Source organism: Bombyx mandarina, chromosome 03, assembly GCF_030267445.1.
Source record: "Bombyx mandarina strain Sakado chromosome 03, ASM3026744v2".
In the NCBI taxonomy this organism is placed as follows: domain Eukaryota; kingdom Metazoa; phylum Arthropoda; class Insecta; order Lepidoptera; family Bombycidae; genus Bombyx; species Bombyx mandarina.
In genome coordinates, this window is record NC_143210.1 from 2,250,695 (window position 1) to 2,256,694 (window position 6,000).

Sequence of the window (6,000 nt, forward strand, 5' to 3'; positions counted from 1 at the left end):
CTGTTGTCAAATGAATCTAGATTAAGTGCTTTCATTGCTGCCGTCGTTTGACTATTTTCAAAGCAATACTCTACGTTTTGTATAATAAAAGTGGAAAATGCATCATAAATGCTGACCGAAAAACGGCCATTGACCCAAAGTTTTATTTTAGAATCAAGAGAATACTAGGCTTATCGTTTATTTGTTCTTTACTAGAGGTCCCGCAGTAGTCAAAATTCGACTATAATTAATTGGAATTGTAAGTTTGTACGCTATTATGATTGTATTTTATACTTCTATAATCACAAATTTCGCCAAGACTACACTATAAAAATATTAACAAAGACAAACAATATTTTATCTATTCTCAATTTGACAACAGACGTCAAGAACAAAAGTTTGACAATAAATAGTATGTATGCGTGTGTGCGTCGAATACATGGTATGTAGTGTGTGTAATGTTTTCTTTATTTATTTAATGTATCTTTGATGCATTATTTAAAAAAATATTATCATTGTGCACTTCTTCTCTATATTCTCTATAAGTGTGGAAAATTTCGTACTCCTCCGTCCGCGCAGTTTTCGTAAAAAGGGATACAAAGTTTTTGCTTCACGTATTAATTTGTTCTTTAAGCTCCTCGTGACAAGTGACATTGTCAAACAGTAGCTGCCAAATTATTACAAAAGTGAGCTGCTGTGCCACTTATTAACGTCTGTATTAATTTTACGATTAGATGAAATGGAATGGAGATGGAAATGTCCTATCAATAAAATGGGCGCAGTTTTCTGAGAGTTAAATTAGTTTTTTGGAATATCAAAAAGTCACGATTTTAATTTTTTTTTTAATGCTTAGATGGGTGGACGAACTCACAGCCTACCTTATGTTAAATAGTTGCTGGAGCCCATAGACATCTACAACGTAAATACGCCACCCACCTTGAGATATAAGTTCTAAGGTCTCAGAATTGTTACAGCGGCTGCCCCACCCTTCAAACCGAAACGCATTACTGCTTCACGGCAGAAATAGGCAGGGTGGTGTTACCTACCGGTGCGGACTCACAAGAGGTCCTACCATCAGTACGTGTACGTAGTAGATTTTGTTCCATTTTAATACTTGTGTACTTTCACTGATACACTTTCATAGACACAACTCGCTGAGTTTCTCGGCGGATCTTTTCAGTAGTACGCGATTTCGATCCGGTTATAGATTCAGCGAAGCACTGCTCTTGCTAGGGCTAGTGTTAGCAAATTCTGTCAGATTGAGCCCGTGAGCTCACCTAACTACTACTAAAAAGATACGAAAAGATTAATAAGCCAACATTATTACATGTTTCAACTAGAACAAACATTGAATAGACAAAATAAAATAAATTCGATCACTGCGTTCCCGCCAAAAATAAGATACAAGAAACCAATACAGATAATATAAGTCATGATAATTACATAAATTACAAGTAGCGCTGACTTACCTTCGAATTAAATATCGTTGTTGACACGGTAAGGGGATAACAGCTACTAATCAATGTACCCTATTAAAAGTTGTTTGAGTAATGCCTTCAGACGAAAATTCTTTGAAGCAGTCAATAGAACTGTGAAAGTTGCTTCTCGGTCCATACACCAGCACACTAAGAACTTAAATTGAAACTATTTTCAGTCGAAACGTGATGAATACTTCGCTCGAAGAGAAACTTTCGGTTTTCATCGCTCAATAATCCACCACCGAAGGCTCAGTTTTAATTTTAAATGATTTTTGATATTTTTTTTATTTTCTTGATTGAATTATTTTTATTTCGATAGGAAGCTAATGACGACAAAGCAAATGACGAGAACACGTAAGAAAAATAGCGACATTTTTTTTTCCTACCTAAGCTGAGAGCTTTGAGAGGCTATATCAGCGTAGCCTTAACTAGTAGGTGAGCTCACGGGGCTCAAACCTGACGACGTTGCTAACACGAACCCTAGCAAGAGCCGTGCTTCGCAGAATCTACCACCGGATCGGAAACGCGACTCGCTGAGAAGATCCGGCGAGAAACTCAGTGGGCTGTGTCTGAGGGTTAATTTACTCGTCGAGCCCTTCGTCGACGGGTTCGACGAGAACGATGACCGGTTCTTGGGGTACCTAAAAGCACCGTTAGTGGATCGGGAGGATCCGAAATGACGTTTTTTTTTTTATTGCCTTTGTAGGCAGACGAGCATACGGCCCACCTGATGGTGAGTGGTTACCTTCGCCCATGGACTACAGCAATGCCAAGGGCAGAGCCAAGCCGCTGCCTACCGACGTGTTTGGGGCGACGTCGACTGCTTTCCATTCTGTCCGCAGGATCGGGAATGTAGTTACGGCCGCGTTGAGAGGGTTCTCGTGTCGTGCCGCTTTACCGAAGTGGGAAAAAATAGCGACAGAGAACAACCATTGATGCTACAACTTGTATGGTCTCTATTTGGTTATCAAAATAAATTATAGTTCTCAAAATTAACTGATTTTCTTTACCTATTATAGTATGTTAAACAAATTAGTATGTCAATTGAATTCCTGTCAATTGAAAATGGACTTTCGAATTTTAAATTTACGGTTGTTTTTATATTGCTACAGAACTGAAAAAAATAATTGAACAAAGTACCATACCTTCTGTATTTTTTTTTTTGCCGTGAATGCAAAACTTGGTGAAAAGGTCCCTTTGAAGGAGGTCCAACGGCGTGCTATTGAGATGAATTCTCGTACCTCGATAAAGTCGGGATCCTATTACAGTTCAACTAAAAGTTGCTTTAAGACGTCATCTTTGTGAACTGCTAAGTAAATTAGGTTGTGTATTATTACTGATCCCGTGGTAATACCAGTCCGATTTCCAGTTCGAAGAAACAACCTTTTTCTATTTTATCAGCGCACAGACGTCCACTGCTGGTCATTGGCCTCTCCCAAGCCTCGCCACAAAGACCGGTCCTGCGCTGCCCGCATCCAGCGGATCCCCGTGAACCTCAATAGATCGTCGGTCCATCTCGTGGGAGGCCTGCGTTTCGGTTTGAAGGGCGGGGCAGCCGTTGTAACTATACTTGAGACCTTAGAACTCATATCTCAAGGTGTGTGGCGCATTTACGTCGTAGATGTCTATGAGCTCCAGTAACCACTTAACACCAGGTGGGCTATGAGCTTCTAAGCAATAAAAAAAAAATCTTGACTCGTGAAAAACGAAGCCAACATTAACAATATATACTAAGGCTGAATTTAATAAACCAGTGTAATAAAAACATTTAATCATCAATTCAAATACAAGGAAATTCGGTACTTACGTATTAACGCCACCGCGGCAAAAATTTCATGGTTAACAAGTGTGGACAACTCGAAAAATATGGAAAAGCGAATCAGAGCACCTCACTTTTCACCTGGTCTTGTCTGCCCTACCCCTAGAGTGTATATAAAAAACCGGAGGCGCGGAGGGAGAGCAGTGCTTGCCCGCTGTGACCAGCCGAAGCACGGTCACACTGCTCAAGACCAGGTGAAAAGTGAGTTAGTACGTAAGTACCCGAAATTCTATTAGAATCTTCTAGTGGTCCTCCTTCCAAACAGCATGTCTCTGATTATGGGTAGTATTTGCCTCGCCGCTAAGTCCGTGCCGAAGGCCACAGGCGACCCCCTAGGTCGCAAATGCTTCAATCTATGAAATCTGTCTTCATAATTGTAATATGGACCATAATCTTTGACTAGCGGTTGGTCGTAATCGGATAGGTAGTCCTGAATGTTTTGCCTCCTAGAAATCAGCGGTTTGTACTGAGGTATGTCGGGTATGATCGAATGGCCAGTTTCTTTGTTGGAAGAATATTTTATTGTGACTATGTCTATTGGCACAGCCGACCTAGCGATGTTGAGGTTGTCTGGAAATTATTATATGATTAGTCGATTCATTTTTTTTTGTTGCACTAGATACAGCTTAATGATAATCTGTTACAAAGTGAATGATATGAAAGGCTGAAGTCACAATTAAGACTTAAGCATCAGGTTAGAGCCCCGTAAGCTCACATACTCGTTCGGTGAATCTAGTATGTGCTGGAGGGTCGTGATGCTGTCCACGTATACTTGTCTATGGTGCACTGCATTTGATTTCGAATTAACTATGTTCTTTTATTTTTGATGTGCGGTGTCATTATGAAATATAATTTTTTCATATACAAGTAAATACAATGTTTTCAAGTATTATTTACGTTTTAATTAATTGCTATAGTCGCGCTAGTCCGCCCTATCAGTATGACCATCCAGGTCACTAGAATAGGTCGGAAAAAATAAATAAGACTGAATACAGCCTAATTATGTAGTTTAACAGCTGTCCCACCATTTAAGCTGGAACGCTTTACTACTTCGCGACAGAAATAGGTAGAATGGTATCTAGATATACAGGCTCAGGCACCACCACCAGTATATTATTAAGTTATTGTAAACGTCAAAATAGTAAAAAAAAAAAAATCATAGTAAAAAAATCATATTATTATTTAAATTCAACCAATAAATGTGTTCACCCGTGATCATAGACAACAGGCAAATTAACCGCAATATTTTTTCCAGACGTTTAAAGGAAATGTTTTTCTCAATATTTTTAAGCAAACTAACCCGCCATATGCTGATAATAACATAAAAAATTGAATTTTAACACGCTATGTTTTTTTCTTGACCTGTCTGCCTATGTAAAGAAAGGTATCTTGTATTATATTTCACTCATTAACTTCAAGATGTGCCATTGATTTCGAAATTTGCACACTAATGAAGGACGGACGACAATATAATAATTTTATTATTTTGCACTAATATCCTAACCGAGATTACCAGGAAACGAATCTTTTTGTAGATAGATTTTTTCCTCATTCCTACTTTTTTTTTTTTATTGCCTTTGTAGTTGGACTAGCACACGGCCCACCTGACGGTGAGTGGTTACCGTCGCCCATGGACTTCAGCAATGCCAGGGGCAGAGCCAAGCTGCTGCCTACCGCTTAATACTCTCCACAAGCCTCGTTTGAAGAAGGACATGTCATAGCGCTCGGGAAACACCGTGGAGGGGAGCTCATTCCATAGCCGGATGGTACGTGGCAAAAAAGATCTCTGGAAACGCACTGTGAATGACCGCAGTGGCTCCAGGTAGTATGGATGAACTCTAATCCGGTGGCGGGCGGTGCGATGGTAAAAACGAGACGTTGGTATCGTATTGTTGGTATTTCTCATTCTCATCTATACTAATATTATAAAGAGGAAAGATTTGTTTGTTTGTTTCGAATAGGCTCCGAAACTACTGGACCGATTTGAAAAATTCTTTTTCCATTAGAAGCCGACATTGTCCCTGATGAACATAGGCTACTTTTTTTTATTTTTTTTTTATATTTTTTTTTTGGTTTCATGTGTGTTTTAATGTTTCCGAAGCGAAGCGAGGGCGGGTCGCTAGTTCCTGATAAAGCGCATAATAGGCATGTAATTTTTTTTTAACTCCATTTCTTTTTACTAAACAATCATCAGGTTTAAAGTATTATATTAAAGCTACGGAAAAATAAGTACTCACGTAATACAAAAAAAACGAATAGCGCCGTCGTCGTCGTCGTCGGTGAGTTTATCGTGAAATATTTCATGATTGAACGAACATTCTAGAGCCCTCCGCGCTGTAACTGAAATTGGATTCGATGTTATAAAACTACGCAACATTGTAACGATATACGGGTGGATGGTCTAGTTTATTTCGTGGCTTTTTTTTGGTATACAAATACCGACAAAGATGCTTTATTTAATACTAGCCGTATTCGTCCGCTTCGCTGGGCATTTAAAATTAACATTACTATTTATTGTCATTATTATTAGGGAGTCCAACACTCATATAAATATTAGCCTATCCATGTACATGTATTTTCTACATGGATACCAAGTTTCAAGTCAATCGGATGCATGGTTCAGTAGTTATAACGGAACATCCGTAAAAGCTCCGCCACAATGTCTAATTTTACATCATTATGTGTATGCCACACATGAGCATAAGTTTGGTTTGTGATAACATA

General features: G+C 38.9%; 1 long non-coding RNA gene across 1 annotated transcript in view; it reads left to right on the forward strand.

The window, feature by feature from the left end:
• Positions 1 to 5,162, forward strand: part of LOC149503237 (uncharacterized) — a 137,049-nt gene extending 131,887 nt beyond the window's left edge. Inside the window, exon 2 of the long non-coding RNA XR_016325574.1 lies at positions 5,103 to 5,162. This is a non-coding gene — a long non-coding RNA (uncharacterized LOC149503237). The remainder of the gene's footprint in view (positions 1 to 5,102) is intronic.
• Positions 5,163 to 6,000: the final 838 nt, after the last annotated feature.